The 18,749-nt window shown below is 39.3% G+C and overlaps 1 protein-coding gene across 1 annotated transcript in view; it reads right to left on the reverse strand.

Moving 5' to 3' along the window:
* The window catches only part of tbkbp1 (TBK1 binding protein 1), a 138,188-nt gene extending 123,267 nt beyond the window's left edge, over positions 1 to 14,921 (reverse strand). Inside the window, exon 1 of the mRNA XM_062056898.1 lies at positions 14,702 to 14,921. The gene's annotated coding sequence lies outside the window, so the exon portion shown is untranslated. The remainder of the gene's footprint in view (positions 1 to 14,701) is intronic.
* Between the last annotated feature and the right edge of the window lie 3,828 nt (positions 14,922 to 18,749).

Raw genomic sequence — 18,749 nt, forward strand, 5'->3', positions numbered from 1 at the left:
TGAATGTGCAGTAAATGAGTGTCTCCATGGTGACGCCCCGTATAGTACACGCAGAATCTTCATTTAAATAAAGCGGTCTGCACCACTTTTCAATTGCACACACAGTCTTAGTAAATCACACGCAACATGCCTAATAATAGTACACACTATTAGATTGGGAAATTATGTTTCTTAACGGGGGAAAGACGTTGATGTCTCTTGTTTTCATGTTAGCATTTCACTAACAAGTCAGTACATATTTTTTAATGACGTTCGTTTTTTTGCACGTAGAATATAATTAAAATATTTCTCATATGAAAAAAACTACTTGAAGTATGCATTTGTTTGCGTTTTGAGCGGCATAAATGCAGCCTCTCTCTAATGAGCGCACCTTTGACGGTAAAAAAAGGTATAGATGCACTGTACAACTGCTTCTAAAATGCCCATAAAAAGTGGTAGAGGTGCATGATAACATGAATGTGCAGTAATGAGTGTCTCCATGGTGATGCCCCGTATAGTACGTGAAAAATCTTCATTCAATTGCACACGCAGTCTTGGCAAATCACACGCAACGCGCCCACTCACAGTCAGGGACGTGCACATGATTATAGAGGGGCAGGGGCTCAAAGTCCGAAAAGGGCAGGAATTTTTTTTTTGGTCCTTTACACAATATGGAAATTCATGTAAAATTACATTTGCTAATAGGAAGCTAACTACTTAGCTGTGTGTCCTTTGTAGGTAAAAGTGATTGCCATTTCTTTTGTGTCAACAAATTATGGTCATAATGAGTTAATTCACATTATCATAGGCTTGGAAGACATGAAAAGCAACAAAACACTGGTTTATTAATAGGCTATTTTTTGTTAAAGATAAGCACTTTAATATTGAACATTGAACAGTGCAACATGAACTTTGAAAAAAAATACAAAAATAAATGCCCAAATGGAAAAAACTTCAATGTGAAAATCTGTCCTTCTTCCCTTAACTTGATGAAAACACCATCAAGTTGTAACTTATGGTCTTTCCCACTTAATGCTCAGACTAAACAACTGAAACGCAATACAGGGCCAAAAATATGGACCAGGGGCCAGTAGGGCTGTATCCTTTCTTTTTTTGGCATTGGGCTGCAGGCATAATCAACATGAATCAAGTTTAAACACAGATGGTAATATTCCTAACAGATAACCTACATCTTATATCCCCAGAATGCTGAAATTATTATTATTATTAATAATAATAATAATTATTATTATTATCATTATCATTGTTCTTATTATTATTATTATTGTTATTATTATCATTATTATTATTATTATTTTGTGAACCCACACAGTAATAGCAAAGTCACAATAACCTTATATCTAAAACTCTACTGTGAGAGAAATGTGATCCGCCGTAAACACAGTGCATTTTATTTTGAAAATTAACCCCGTGTTTTATTTTGTACATTACTTCCTGTCCCGCACGATCCGCTCTGCTCTGTGCGGACTTGATGTGCCGTGCTCAATTGATGCGCCGTGCTCCGACGTCCGGCAAAAACAGAAGCTGACACATTGACTAATAGAATAATACAACGTTTTTCTGAAATATTACCCATATGAGATGCTGAATAAGTGGACGGCGACTAGACCGGGGGTCGGCAACCCGCGGCTCTAGAGCCGCATACGGCTCTTTAGCGCCGCCCTAGTGGCTCTCTGAAGCTTTTTCAAAAATTTATGAAAAATGGAAAAAGATGAGGGGGAAAAAAAAATTGTTTTGTTTTAATATGGTTTCTGTATGAGGACAAACGTGACACAAACCTCCCTAATTGTTATAAAGCACACTGTTTGTATTAAACATGCTTCACTGATTCGAGTATTTGGCGAGCGCCGTTTTGTCCTACTAATTTTGGCGGTCCTTGAACTCACCTTAGTTTGTTTCCATGTATAACTTTCTCCGACTTTCTAGGACGTGTTTTATGCCACTTCTTTTTCTGTCTCATTTTGTCCACAAAACTTTTAACGTTGTGCGTGAATGCACAAAGGTGAGTTTTGTTGATGTTATTGACTTGTGTGGAGTGCTAATCAGACATATTTGGTCACTGCATGACTGCAAGCTAATCGATGCTAACATGCTATTTAGGCTAGCTATATGTACATATTGCATCATCATGCCTCATTTGTAGCTATATTTGAGCTCATTTAGTTTCTTTTAAGTCATCTCAATTCAATGTATATCTCATGACACACTATCTGTATGTAATATGGCTTTTAATTGGTTGCGGCTCCAGACAGATTTGTTTTTGTATTTTTGGTCCAATATGGCTCTTTCAACATTTTGGGTTGCCGACCCCTGGACTAGACCATAACTCACAGCTTCAAGTTGCTCCACTGTCACGTCTGAGTAACCCTGGCTGCAGCCCGCAGATCGAGGAGGGGCTAAATGTTTAAAGGAAGCGGCAGGCTCAAACAACCCGGTATTACAAGAAAACGTGGCGTTTTTGTACCGCTGTTTTTTTTACATCCCTGACAGGAATTTATTAATGTTGTTTAAAGAAAAAAAACCACACACACAGGCAGAGGGCACTTTTTAAGACGAGGCAAAAAAGGGCAGGGGCTCAGGCACCCATAGGGCCCTATGTGTGCACGTGCCTGCTCACAGTACACCAGGGGTGGGCAATTAATTTTTACCGGGGGCCGCATGAGCAACCCGAGCACTGCTGGAGGGCCACACTGACAATATTTCAATTAAATTTTGCTCAATATTATTTTTGATATATACCGTAAGATAAATAATAATAATAATAATAATAATAATAATTAATAATAATAGTAATACTTCAACATAGTGTATGTAACAGCATTCCATGACTAATATAAATAAATTAACATTAATAATAAATGACAGTAAAATAAGCACACGTATGACTGAGGAGTCATAGTGTAACTTTGTGTGATGTTTGAGTTGTCCGACTTTTTGTGTGGCCATAAACGCACCAGTGGTTTAGTGCTATGCGTGTTGGTGACAGATGACAAGTTGGTTTTGGCCTGGTTTGTACGGCAGAAAATGACTAGTTTTTCGAGATAGAAGTGTTTTACTCATGTTTTTGGTGTGGTTATGGCCGAATATAAACAGTTTTGTTCAATAAAGTGATCGATATAATTCCTGTCCTCGAAGCATCTCGATAGACGTTACAATAATTGAACGGTGTTCAATTGAACGGTGTTGACGAACACCATTAGGGCCGCTTGTTGTCACTGTCACTCAAAGTTGCATTGCAAAATTACATAGAATAAATATGTTTATTTTGTTTATAATTCAGATGGGATTTGATTTGGTGCGCGGCATATATTTGCTGCGCGCAGCAGACGCTTGAGCAGTGCGCAATTGCGCAGGCGCGCACCTTAGAGGGAACGTTGCATGGCAGTCCATGTCTTGTTGGAAACACGCCATTCTTCATCAACTTTTCTCTTTTTAGCGTCTCGGGTGTAAACCATGCATCACTTGTCGCTGCATGTGCACCTTCACTCGCAGGTTACACACTGACACACGCCCATAAATAATAATTTTCAAAATAAAAGCAGCACAGTTGTATTGCGCGCACGACATAGATGTTTTTTCAACTTTATTTTGTAATTAATGATTGCAGCTGTTCACATTCACTCACAATCACGCACACGCATACGTCCACACGGAAGTAATACAAATAACGATTTTCAAAACAAAAGCAGCACCGTTGTATTGCACACTCGACATAGATACTTTTTAAAATTTATTTTGTAATTTATAATTGGCCTCACGCGGGCCGGACAGGGACGCACAAAGGGCCGGATGCGGCCCGCGGGCCGCAGAATGCCCAGGTCTGCAGTACACGCTATATTTCACAGTTTGAACACGCTGCTTAGCCCGCGGTGTCGGGGTCTTAGCAAATCAGGCCCTGAGTGTGTGAGCTACAAATCCCGCCTCCTCCCGCAGAGGCGAGGATCAAAATGCGGCAACAGTTTAAAAATGACGTTTTTCCAGTGAGCTCTGTTTTTAGGTCATGAAAGTGAGCCTTGAACACAACAAACGCATGATTGTGTGTGTGTGCGTGTGTGCGTGTGTGTGTGTGTGTGTGTGTGTGTGTGTGTGTGTGTGTGTGTGTGTGTGTGTGTGTGTGCTATAGTGTGTGTGTGTGTGGGCCGGGGGGGGGGGGGGGGGGGGGGGTTATTGAGCCATCAGTGTGTGAAATTTGTCACCTGAACAGCAGATGTGTTTTATTTATGTTCTGCAGCAGCAACAAAACATGGTTGCCATGTTTGCTGCACGGTGGGCGGGGCCTAGGTGGCCAATTGGCTCTCTTTTTGTTGCTTCCACTTGGGCCCAGCAGGGGGCGTGCATGCGCGGTTGGCGCATGCACAATAACAATAACAAAAACAACCCAAAAATATTTTGTGATAACAAAAATATCTATCTAGTCACTGTACAGTAATATCGACCTTTACGATACTTGGTATCATTACTGCAGCTATTTGTAATGCTCCCCCTTGTTTACTCTCAAGAGCTCGTCTATCTTAGCGATTTGCTACGTTGTGTTTGTGTACTCCTTGTCCTCTAGTCCTCCAGTGATAATGCTACTTGTAAGACACGTACTTTAGTGATTTAGAAGCAGCTTCGCATTGTGGAGAGCCGTTAGCCGCTACCTTTGTTAGCTTCTCGACACAGCCAGCATGTGTCTTCGACGTGCATTATCAAGATATCAGGATAGTAATAAAAACGCTATCGTTGGCCAAATTGTTATTTTTTATATCGAGTATCGTCAAAGTATGTGTCATACAAGTATCTTAGGAGGAATAGCTAAACATGCTACACTACACACCGTAAGAGGAGACAAGAAGTCATGAGCTAGAGCTGTTGAATGTAAACAGCGGCGGGTGGAGCGATACAAACATCGAGTGACGATACCAAGCAGTGGTACCTCAACTTACGAGTATTTTGAGATACGAGCTGTCTCTCGCCGTTTGTTTTGCTTTTAAGTTGCGAAAATGAATTAGACTTACAAATTTTAGTTGTTTTTTTTCCAATTACCAGAACGGAGAAAGGATGTGCGAAGAAGAAGCGGAGGAACAAAACAATAAAAACACGACTGATATATCCGTCAGTCCGCACCACATCCAAACAGTTGACATGTATCCATGAAAATATGAAGAAGCTGCCTATGGTGTGTGTTGGACGTGTTTCAGTGTGTCTCCTGATTGGACAAATGCGACATAAACGTCGCTTGCCGTCAACGCTGACTTCCCGTCCGTCACTCAAAGACGTCCGTGTGCAACATCAACGACAATAACAGTTCCTGTTAGTCCGCTCCCCACAGTAGGTGAAATCACCAAAATGATTCCCGGTTGCTATGCTACGTTGCGATGACTAAATTGCAATGTCAGCAGGTATTGTCCCCTTCTAACGCCAGCCACACGCTGCTTCCAACAACGTGGTGGGCCGACAGTCACGTAGCTACGGTGGAAAAAAAACACGGTCGCCTCTCTGCAACGACGCCGCTCCGGGTCGGCCTTGACAAGCCCCGCCGTGTCGGACTCAGCGCTCACCGCCGGCTCAGAGAGCTGAGCTGTGACACGACAATTTGAGGTCATTTATCTCACTCGGCAGCAAACACACACACACACACACACACACACACACACACACCAAGTTTTTGATCATCACTTGTGGGCACCACCCTTTCTACAGGTTGTGGAGGCATAAAAATGTTTTGGTAAAATGTCCACTGCCCAGTTAGCTCATACACGTCTTTAAATCTCTGGATTGATGAAGTAATGTGCTGATCATTCTTACTGGGGAAAAAGAGTTAATATGGTTCATGGGGGACCAAATTGAAATCATTTTGCATAACTCACACACATTTTGTACGTGACTACTGAGGAACCTTTAAAAAAAATAATGAAATATGACATGATCCTCAGAATACAGCACTACAGCTGTCCTCCTATAGGACAGGTGGAAGTGATTAACTATACACAGAAGAAGTGTGAGCAGAGCAGCGGGTGCAGTACCAGCTACAGCCCGATGAGGGGGCTGCTGTGCAAATGTCTCACACTCAAACTAACCAGTCAACATGTTTTATGGGCCAAAGATTAAAAATCACTTAGGCATCTTCGGAATGGATCTGACCATCATTTTAAAAAGGTTTCCCTATAGGAGACCAGGGGCCGTACTTATCAAGCTTCTTAGAATTACTCCTAAGAAGTCTGCTAAGAGTTGACTTAAGAGTAAATAAATTCTTCGCTGAAAGCTGCACTTAAAAGTTAGTTATCAAGCGTCTTACTCACACTTTCAGCGAAGTGTAGGACTGAATCTTAAGTGTCACACTCAGAGCTGAATTACGACATTACTATGTGCCGTAAACGGAATTTTAGGTGACGTAATTTCTGTGTCCATAGAAATGACCAATCACGAAAGGGAATCCGTTGTCTAAGAATAAAGAAATATCTTGGAAATATTTAAGTGGACAATGGGAGTGTATATTTTGACAATAAACAACAAAATAATACAAAACAAACTAGTCCCCGCCGGCACTCACGCTACCGCTCCCTCTCTTCTATCGCCCACACACTCACTGACGTCACTCACCTCACGGCCACACACATACGCTACTGTCATAACATTTTCTTTCCAATTCATTAATTAGGCAACTCATTTGAAACTGGTGTGGGTGGCTCTATATATACTAGCCCACTGCAGCCACATGCAGAAATCAACATGGAATCGAAAAGTATTAAATCTGTGACAAAAATATTACCCGCTCTGTCTAAACGATACCGTTTGATCAGCTGCTCGTCATCAAACAAATCCAGAACATCGTTCCGCTCCCTGAATGTTCGCGCACGTCTCTCTCGCCTCAGTGCCATCCCCTGCTGGCAACTCCTAACCACTTAAGACACCTCTGAAGGTCTCTTAAATATCGTGGAGAGTAGGAGTGATTCTTACACTTAAGAACGTTGATAAAAAGCTTTTATTCTTAAGTTTGAGAGTAGGACTAAATTTCGCAAATTCTCAGGACTTAAGTGTAAAATGGCACTCTAAGAAGCTTGATAAGTACGGCCCCTGGTTTTTTTGTCCCCATACCGTCAGAGGTCCCCCTAAAGGTGACTGTGTAAACCAGGGGTGTCCAAAGTGCGCCCCGGGGGCCATTTGCGGCCCGCAGCTAATTGTTTACCGGCCCGCCACACATTCTGCAAAAATTGCAAAATTGATAATATTGCAAAAAATTTAAAAAAAACATTTAAAAAAAGTGGAATGAGGTGAAATCTAACAAGAAAAAGTTGCAATGTTGACACAAAGCTGCCATGCAGGCTGTTTTTTTTTTATTTTGTCTTTGTTTATTTTTCTTTTTTTTGCCATTGCTGAAATTTTTTTTTTAAAAAGACTAAAAATCTATGTTATAATGAATTATTACTTAAAAAATATCACTTTAAAATGTTTTATGTGGAAAAAATATTGCATCTATTGTGTGGTTGCCATATAAAAACATCAAAATCAAAATAATAGTTCAAACGTAAAATCGACAGATATATCTGAAGTTGATCTCGTAATTTAAGTGTTAAAAGTAAAAAAAAACTAATAAAAATGTATCACTTCATGAGTGGGGCACCTTTTGGATCCCAAATATATATTTTATTTAACTTTTCACTGTGATTACTCAAAAATATTTAATACTTAAAATCAATGGTGTCCTGCATTATTCATCTTTTTGGCTCTAATTACTAAATACTGTATATTTCAGTTTTACTATAAAAAACAAAGTTGTCTTTGACAGAAAACCTTTTTTTTTTTTTACTTTATATCAACCTCAAGTTGATACAGAGATTTACTGTAAGCGTTAAATAAAAAATAATAATAATCATTTGACTTATTTTTAACAGTTTAATGACTGAGACCCTTTATAGTCCCCGGGAGCCCTAAAGGTTAAAAAAAAAAAAAAATCCATATATTTTGTTAAGGTTTGAAAATGAAAAATATCAAAATGGCCCCCGCATGCTTACATTTTTCCGTGTATGGCCCTCAGTGGAAAAAGTTTGGACACAGAGCGATGTCCCCATTAAGTAAGCATTGCCAGAACACACACACGCACGCACGCACACACACACACACACACACACACACACACACACACACACACACACACACACTCAAACTATAGGGAGGGTCTCCGGGACGTCCTGCCTTGCCCCCGGAGGTGTAGTTCTCCTCTGGCAAAGGTCATGATCCTTCCACAGGTTCACAGAGATTTTAGTTTTTATTCACTAACGTTTACAGCGGTTTTAACACCAAAGTACTGAATTTTCCGGACTATATAGCGCACCGGTATATAAGACGCACCCACTACATTTTAGAATATTTTTTCTTTATATTAGCCGCTCCGGACTATAAGTCGCAGATATATACGTTTACACATAAATATTTAGTAAATGTTTATTGACATACCTTAATTGTTTCCAAACGGTGTCTGTAACATGGCAGTAAAACGGCTGATCCAACAAAACAGAAGTCATCGCCGTGGACTTACTAGCTGCGGAAGCTAGCTCTCCAATCAGCTAAAAGGACTCAATAACTCCACGGTGACGTTTTTGTGACACAATACAAAAAGAATGCCGTCGTAAGTTAATAATACTAACAGACACTCGTAAACCTGTTAGCATATTAGCTCATGCTAACGACGCTAGCTTGATTACATTACAGTAGCACGGACAAATATGCATGAAAACACTCCTACCGACACCACACATGGGACGGTTTAGTAAGTATGACTTGTTTTAGTTGTATTAGTATTATTGTATTAGTGGGCTCTGTACCGAGGATGTCGTTGTGGCTTGTGCAGCCCTTTGAGACACTTGTGATTTAGGGCTATATAAATAAACAATGATTGATTGATTGATATTGTAAAACTTGTAAACAGAGCGATGTCCCCATTAAGTAAGCATTGCCAGAACACACACGCACTCACACACACACACAGAATCATGATACTGGGCAGTGTCATGTTAGCATGTAGCTCACACATCTATACTTGTGTTGTGTACCTGCCATGAGGTTAATGAGTAATGTTAGCATGTAGCTCACATAGCCGGTCTAGGTGTTTTGCTAAGGTAGCCTGATGTTAAAATTGCAATGTTAGCATGTAGCTCACACAGCTACTCTAGTGTTGCTAACTTAGCATGATGTTAAAGTGCAATGTTAGCATGTAGCTCACATAGGTATGCTAGTGCCGTTTACCTAGCATGAGCTTAATGAGTAATGTTAGCATTTACCTCACATAGCTAGGCTAGGTGTTACTAATTTAGCCTGATGTTAAAATGTACTGTTAGCATGTAGCTCACACAGCTACGCTAGCGTTGCTAACTTAGCATGATGTTAAAATTGCAATGTTAGCATGTAGCTCACATATTTATGCTAGTTTTACTAACCTAACATGATATTAAAACGTTATGTTAGCATGTAGCTCACATATTTATGCTAGTTTTACTAACCTAACATGATATTAAAGCGTTATGTTAGCATGTATCTCACATATTTATGCTAGTTTTACTAACCTAACATGATATTAAAACGTTATGTTAGCATGTATCTCACATAGCTCCGCCAGTGTTGCTGTCATAGCATGAAGCTCACATAGTTATGCTAGTTTTGCTAACCTAGCATGATATTAAAATGTAACGTTAGCATGTAGCTCACACAGCTTATGCTAGTGTTGCTAACTTATCATGATGTTGAAGTGCAATGTTAGCATGTAGCTCACATAGCTATGCTAACCTGGAATGATTTAGAATGTAATGTTAACAGTTAGCACATATCTTACACTGCTATGTTAATGCTGTTAACCTAGCATGAGGTTAATGAGTAATGTTGGCATGTAGCTCACATAGCTGGGCTAGGTGTTGCTAACTTAGCCTGATGTTAAAGTGCAATGTTAGCATGTAGCTCACACAGCTATGCTAGTGTTGCTAACTTAGCCTGATGTTAAAATTGCAATGTTAGCATGTAGCTCACACAGCTATGCTAGTGTTGCTAACTTATCATGATGTTGAAAGGCAATGTTAGCTTGTAGCTCACACAGCTATGCTAGTGTTGTTTACCTGGCATGAGGTTAATGAGTAATGTTAGCAATTAGCTTACATAGCTAGGCTAGGTGTTGCTAACTTAGCCTGATGTTAAAGTGCAATGTTAGCATGTAGCTCACACAGCTACACTAGTGTTGCTAACATAGCATGATGTAAAAGTGCAACGTTAGCATGTAGCTCACATAGCTAGGCCAGGTGTTGCTAACTTAGCATGATGTTAAAGCGCAATTTTAGCATGTAGCTCAAACAGCTACTCTAGTGTTGCTAACTTAGCATGATGTTAAAGTGCAATGTTAGCATGTACCTCACATAGCTATGCTAGTGGTGTTTACTTGGCATGAGGTTAATGAGTAATGTTATTATAAAGTGCTAACTTAGTGATGTTAAAATGCAGCAGTTAGCACAAATCTTACATAGTGATGCTAGTTTTGCTCACCTAGCATGATGTTAAAATATAATATTAGCATGTAGCTTACATCAAATCAAGCTTTGATTATAAAGCGCTAACCTAATGATTTTAAAACGCAGCAGTTAGCACAAATCTTACATAGTAATGCTAGTTTTGCTCACCTAACATGATGTTAAAATGTAATATTAGCATGTAGCTTACATCAAATCAAGCTTTCATTATAAAGCGCTAACCTAATGATGTTAAAACGCAGCAGTTAGCACAAATCTTACATAGTGATGCTAGTTTTGCTCACCTAGCATGATGTTAAAATGTAATATTAGCATGTAGCTTACATCAAATCAAGCTTTGATTATAAAGCGCTAACCTAATGATGTTAAAACGCAGCAGTTAGCACAAATCTTACATAGTGATGCTAGATTTGCTAACATGGCATGATGTTAAAATGTAATATTAGCATGTAGCTCACATAGATATGCTAGTGGTGTTTACCTGGCATGAGATTAATGAGTAATGTTATTATAAAGCGCTAACTTAGTGATGTCACAATGCAGCAGTTAGCACAAATCTTACATAGTGATGCTAGTTTTGCTCACCTAGCATGATGTTAAAATGTAATATTAACATGTAGCTTACATAGCTACGCTAACCTGGAATGATGTTACAATGAAATGTTAGCAGGTAGAACATATCGTACACATCTATGCTAGTGCTGCTTACCTAGCATGATGTTAATGAGTAATGTTAGCATTTAGCTCCCATAGCTACGCTAACCTGGAATGATGTTAAAATGTAATGTTAACAGTTAACACGTACCTACATAGTTATGCTATTATTGATAACAAGTAACGCACATATGCTAGTGCTGTTATGATGTATGATGTTAAAATGTGATATTAGCATGTAGCTCACTTAAAATCAAGCTTTAGTTATAAAGTGCTAACTTAATGATGTTAAAATGCAGCAGTTAGAACAAATCTTACATAGTCATGCATGTTATTTTTTCTAACCTAACATGATGTTAAAATGTAATGTTAGCATGTAGCTCACATCAAATCAAGCTTTAATTATAAAGCGCTAACCGAATGATGTTAAAATGCAAGAGTTAGCACAAATCTTACATAGTGATGCTAGATTTGCTAACCTAGCATGATGTTAAAATGTAATATTAGCATGTAGCTCACATCAAACTAAACTTTAATTATAAAGCGCTAACTTAATGATGTTGAAATGCATCAGTTAGCATAAATCTTACATAGTGATGCTAGATTTGCTAACCTGGCATGATGTTAAAATGTAACATTAGCATGTAGCTCACATCAAATCAAGCTTGAATTATAAAGCGCTAACTTAATGATGTTAAAACGCAGCAGTTAGCACAAATCTTACATAGTGATGCTAGTTTTGCTAACATTGCATGATGTTAAAATGTAATATTAGCATGTAGCTTACATCAAATCAAGCTTTGATTATAAAGTGCTAACCTAATGATGTTCAAACGCAGCAGTTAGCACAAATCTTACATAGTGATGCTAGATTTGCTAACATGGCATAATGTTAAAATGTAATATTAGCATGTAGCTTACATCAAATCAAGCTTTGATTATAAAGCGCTAACCTAATGATGTAAAAACGCAGCAGTTAGCACAAATCTTACATAGTGATGCTAGATTTGCTAACATGGCATGATGTTGAAATGTAATATTAGCATATTAGCATGTAGCTCACATCAAATCAAGCTTTAATTATAAAGCGCTAACTTAATGATGTTGAAACGCAGCAGTTAGCACAAATCTTACATAGTGATGCTAGTTTTGCTAACCCAGCATGATGTTAAAATTTAATATTAGCATGTAGCTCACATAGCTGTGTTAACCTGGAATTATGTTACAATTAAATGTTAGCAGGTAGAACATATCGTACACATCTATGCTAGTGCTGCTTACCTAGCATGATGTTAAAGTGTAATGTTAGCATGTAGCTCCCATAGCTACGCTAACCTGGAATGATGTTCAAATGTAATATGTTAACTGTTAACACGTACCTTCATAGTTATGCTATTATTGATAACAAGTAACGCACATATACTAGTGCTGTTATGATGCATGATGTTAAAATGTGATTTTAGCATGTAACTCACATCAAATCAAGCTTTTATTATAAAGCGCTAACTTAACGATGTTAAAAAACAGCAGTTAGCACAAATCTTACATAGTGATGCATGTTATTTTTTATAACCTAGTATGGTGTTCAAATGTAATGTTAGCATGTAGCTCACATCAAATCAAGCTTTAATTATAAAGCGCTAACCGAATGATGTTAAAATGCAGCAGTTAGCATAAATTTTACATAGTGATGCTAGTTTTGCTAACCTAGCATGATGTTAAAATGTAATATTAGCATGTAGCTCACATCCAATCAAGCTTTAATTATAAAGCGCTAACTTAACGATGTTAAAAAAACAGCAGTTAGCAGAAAACTTGCATAGTGATGCTAGTTTTGCTAACATTGCATGATGTTAAAATGTAGTATTAGCATGTAGCTCACATCCAATCAAGCTTTAATTATAAAGTGCTAACTTAATGATGTTAAAACGCAGCAGTTAGCACAAATCTTACATAGTGATGCTAGATTTGCTAACTTAGCATGATGTTAAAATGGAATATTAGCATGTAGCTCACATCAAATCAAGCTTTAACTATAAAGCGCTAACTTAATGATGTTAAAATGCAGCAGTTAGCACAAATCTTATATAGTGATGCTAGTTTTCCTAATCTAGCATGATGTTAAAATGTAATATTAGCATGTAGCTCACATCAAATCAAGCTTGATTTCAAATCAAGCGTTAACCTAATTATGTTAGAATGCAGCAGTTAGCACAAATCCTACACAGTGATGCTAGTTTTGCTGTCCTAGCATGATGTTAAAATGTAATATTAGCATGTAGCTCACATCAAATCAAGCTTTAATTATAAAGCGCTAACTTAACGATGTTAAAAAAACAGTAGTTAGCAGAAATCTTGCATAGTGATGCTAGTTTTGCTAACATTGCATGATGTTAAAATGTAGTATTAGCATGTAGCTCACATCAAATCAAGCTTTAACTATAAAGCGCTAAGTTAATGATGTTAAAATGCAGCAGTTAGCACAAATCTTATATAGTGATGCTAGTTTTCCTAATCTAGCATGACGTTAAAATGTAATATTAGCATGTAGCTCACATCAAATCAAGCTTGATTTCAAATCAAGCGTTAACCTAATTATGTTAGAATGCAGCAGTTAGCACAAATCCTACACAGTGATGCTAGTTTTGCTGTCCTAGCATGATGTTAAAATGTAATATTAGCATGTAGCTCACATCAAATCAAGCTTCAATTATAAAGCGCTAACTTAACGATGTTAAAAAACAGCAGTTAGCGCAAATCTTACATAGTGATGCATGTTATTTTTTCTAACCTAGCATGATGTTAAAATGTAATATTAGCATGTAGCTCACATCAAATCAAGCTTCAATTATAAAGCGCTAACTTAACGATGTTAAAAAAACGACAGTTAGCAGAAATCTTGCATAGTGATGCTAGTTTTGCTAACATTGCATGATGTTAAAAGGTAATGTTAGCATGCTAGTGTTGCTTACATTTGTGTCCCACTCTTTAATGTTATTATATGACATGTGACATCTACTATGTTGGGCAAGTGCACACTTACAGTGTTTACGTCCAATGTGGATAGCACTCCGAGCTCATTAGCATGAATTAGGACTTAACAAGTCCAGTCCGAATGCAGCTGAGGGTCCCAAAAGGGACAAGCGGTAGCAAATGGATGGATGGAAGTAGAAATAACGACTCGGCAAATGAAATGTTGCAACAATTAGAGACGAGTGTCTCCTTTTTCAACGAACACATTTGTAGAAAATGTGCAGGAATAAGGTCTCTCTACTCTCAACTAGCATGGCATCGCACACGCTTCGCCGCTCGTAGCCACCAGGGGGCGTGTGTCCTCGCTAGCAGGTGCCTGCTATGATATGCTGCCATGTCCAACACCACAACTTGCTAGCATAATGGGACTTAAAGCTACTTCACTTTAGCTTGCTTTTTGGGTGTATTTTTTATTTTTTTTATGCCGTTTAGGCTTTTAAAGATGGATGACACGGGCGACGTGCGTACGTGGTGCAAAAAAAAAATAAAAATAAAAAATAAAAAAAAAAGAGCAAACGACTTACGCTCTCCCGCGAACCGAGCCGTGGGCGCCATGGCCGGGTGCAAGAAGCGTGCACGTCCGTGGACAAATGATCCTTCCTTCCTTCCTTCCTTGATTCCTTCCTTGATTCCTTCCTTCAGCAGAGTCCAAAGCAGCGCAACCAAAAGGAACACGCACCGTGCGTGTGCGCGCACGCGTGTGCGTGTACGTGCGTGTGTGTGATGATGAGGAGGATGGCGGTGATGATGATGATGAGGATGAGGACGAGGATGATGTCGCGCGAATAGCAGCGTCAGTCTCGCGCTACGAGGACGGGCTGATGACGTCACGGTCGGCCGTGACGAAAACAAGTGTTTACAAAAACGTCCCCACGCGTTTTTCCACTACACGGCCACGCGGACGTCTTCGTTACTGTCGTAATTAGTATGCACGATGAAGGACGCTGGCCACAGCACGCGCACGCGCGCGCGCGAAGGCAAACTCGTCTGGAGAAACACTAAGTCAAAAACAAACGACATGGCGTCCTCTGGTGGACAGAAAGCGTACTGCACATTGTTTAATTCCATTAGAGTAGTGGCCCCCAACCTTTTTGTAACTGCGGACCGGTCAACGCTTGAAAATGTGTCCCACGGACCGGGGGTGGGGGGAAGGGGGTGGTGGTATGGTATTTATTTGTATTTTTATTATTTATTTATTTATTTATTTATTTTAAATTTTTGTCATAAAGAAATACAATCATGCATGCTTACAGACTGTATCCCTGCAGACTGTATTGATATATATTGATATACAAACCCCGTTTCCATATGAGTTGGGAAATTGTGTTAGATGTAAATATAAACGGAATACAATGATTTGCAAATCATTTTCAACCCATATTCAGTTGAATGCACTACAAAGACAAGATATTTGATGTTCAAACTCAAACTTTTTTTTTTTTTTTGCAAATAATAATTAACTTAGAATTTCATGGCTGCAACACGTGCCAAAGTAGTTGGGAAAGGGCATGTTCACCACTGTGTTACATGGCCTTTCCTTTTAACAACACTCAGTAAACGTTTGGGAACTGAGGAGACACATTTTTTAAGCTTCTCAGGTGGAATTCTTTCCCATTCTTGCTTGATGTACAGCTTAAGTTGTTCAACAGTCCGGGGGTCTCCGTTGTGGTATTTTAGGCTTCATAATGCACCACACATTTTCAATGGGAAACAGGTCTGGACTACAGGCAGGCCAGTCTAGTACCCGCACTCTTTTACTATGAAGCCACGTTGATGTAACACGTGGCTTGGCATTGTCTTGCTGAAATAAGCAGGGGCGTCCATGGTAACGTTGCTTGGATAGCAACATATGTTGCTCCAAAACCTGTATGTACCTTTCACCATTAATGGCGCCTTCACAGATGTGTAAGTTACCCATGTCTTGGGCACTAATACACCCCCATACCATCACAGATGCTGGCTTTTCAACTTTGCGCCTATAACAATCCGGATGGTTCTTTTCCTCTTTGGTCCGGAAGACACGAAGTCCACAGTTTCCAAAAACCATTTGAAATGTGGACTCGTCAGACCACAGAACACTTTTCCACTTTGTATCAGTCCATCTTAGATGAGCTCAGGCCCAGCGAAGCCGACGGCGTTTCTGGGTGTTGTTGATAAATGGTTTTCGCCTTGCATAGGAGAGTTTTAACTTGCACTTACAGATGTAGCGACCAACTGTAGTTACTGACAGTGGGTTTCTGAAGTGTTCCTGAGCCCATGTGGTGATATCCTTTACACACTGATGTCGCTTGTTGATGCAGTACCGCCTGAGGGATGGAAGGTCACGGGCTTAGCTGCTTACGTGCAGTGATTTCTCCAGATTCTCTGAACCCTTTGATGATATTACGGACCGTAGATGGTGAAATCCCTCAATTCCTTGCAATAGCTGGTTGAGAAAGATTTTTCTTAAACTGTTCAACAATTTGCTCACGCATTTGTTGACAAAGTGGTGACCCTCGCCCCATCCTTGTTTGTGAATGACTGAGCATTTCATGGAATCTACTTTCATACCCAATCATGGCACCCACCTGTTCCCAATTTGCCTGTTCACCTGTGGGATGTTCCAAATAAGTGTTTGATGAGCATTCCTCAACTTTATCAGTATTTATTGCCACCTTTCCCAACTTCTTTGTCATGTGTTGCTGGCATCAAATTCTAAAGTTAATGATTATTTGCAAAAAAAAAATGTTTATCAGTTTGAACATCAAATATGTTATAATAAATGATAAATGGGTTATACTTGTATAGCGCTTTTCTACCTTCAAGGTACTCAAAGCGCTTTGACACTATTTCCACATTCACCCATTCACACACACATTCACACACTGATGGCGGGAGCTGCCATGCAAGGCGCTAACCAGCACCCATCAGGAGCAAGGGTGAAGTGTCTTGCCCAAGGACACAACGGACGTGACTAGGATGGTAGAAGGTGGGAATTGAACCCCAGTAATGTTGTCTTTGTAGCATATTCAACTGAATATGGGTTGAAAAGGATTTGCAAATCATTGTATTCCGTTTATATTTACATCTAACACAATTTCCCAACTCATATGGAAACGGGGTTTGTATATCAATACAGATCAATACAGTCTGCAGGGATACAGTCCGTAAGCACGCATGATTGTATTTCTTTATGACAAAAATACATTTACAGTGCATTCTGCCTTCCATGTGTCACGGCCAGGACGAAAACACGAATACTTTTCCCGCAAATCATCCGTGACGTTGCATTTACGTTTAGGCATTTCTTGTTTTCATGTCTCTCTCCACTCACTAGCTCTCTCGCTCTGTGTCTCTGCCCCTCCCTCACGAATGCTGCTACGTGTGCGCACCTTCAGTTTTTTTTTTTAACCCCTTCTTAACTTAACCCTGAACGTACATTGAAAATACACGCAACCCTAATTAAAAATGCCGGACATTTGAGGCATTTAAGAAACCCCGCCCGGACAGCCCGGACACCCCCGCAAAAGAGGACATGTCCGGGGAAAAGAGGACGTATGGTCAGCCTAGCTAACATGAATGATGTTAAATTGTAATGTTAGCATTTAGCTCACATATCTATGCCAGTGTTGCTAACCTAGCATGATATTTAAAATGTAATTTTAGCATGTAGCTCATATATTTATGCTAGTTTTACTAACCTAACATGATATTAAAACGTTATGTTAGCATGTATCTCACATAGCTACGCCAGTGTTGCTGTCATAGTGTGAAGCTCACATAGTAATGCTAGTTTTGCTAACCTAGCATGATATTAAAATGTAATGTTAGCATGTAGCTCACACAGCTTATGCTAGTGTTGCTAACGTTTATGTCCTCATGACCCACCCCTTAATGTTGTTACATTGTGGATGCCAGTGTTTTTCAACCACTGTTGTTAATCTCCCACGGCACTAGTGTGCTGTGGGAGATGATCTAATTTCACATATTTGGGTTAAAAACATTTTTTGCAAACCAGTAATTATAGTCTGCAAATGATGTGTTGTTGTTGAGTGTCGGTGCTGTCTAGAGCTCGGCAGAGTAACCGTGTAATACTCTTCCATATCAGTAGGTGGCAGCCGGTAGCTAATTGCTTTGTAGATGCAGGTAAAAAGGTGTCTTATGCTTAAACCAAAAATAAACTAAAGGTTAGTGCCCTTAAGAAAAGGCATTGAAGCTTAGGGAAGGCTATGCAGAACAAAACTAAAACTGAACTGGCTACAAAGTAAACAAAAACAGAATGCTGGATGACAGCAAAAACTTACTGTGGAGCAAAGACGGCGTCCACAAAGTACATCCGAACATGACGTGACAATCAACAATGTCCCCACAAAGAAGGATTAAAAACAACTGAAATATTCATGATTGCTAAAACAAAGTAGATGCGGGAAAATATCGCTCAAAGGAAGACATGAAACTGCTACAGGAAAATACCAAAAAAAGAGAAAAAGCCACCAAAATAGAAGCGCAAGACAAGAAGTAAAACACTAAACACAGGAAAACAGCAAAAAAGTCCAAATAAGTCACGGTGTGATGTGACAGGTGGTGACAGTA

Source organism: Entelurus aequoreus, linkage group LG08 (genome assembly GCF_033978785.1).
Source record: "Entelurus aequoreus isolate RoL-2023_Sb linkage group LG08, RoL_Eaeq_v1.1, whole genome shotgun sequence".
NCBI lineage: Eukaryota > Metazoa > Chordata > Actinopteri > Syngnathiformes > Syngnathidae > Entelurus > Entelurus aequoreus.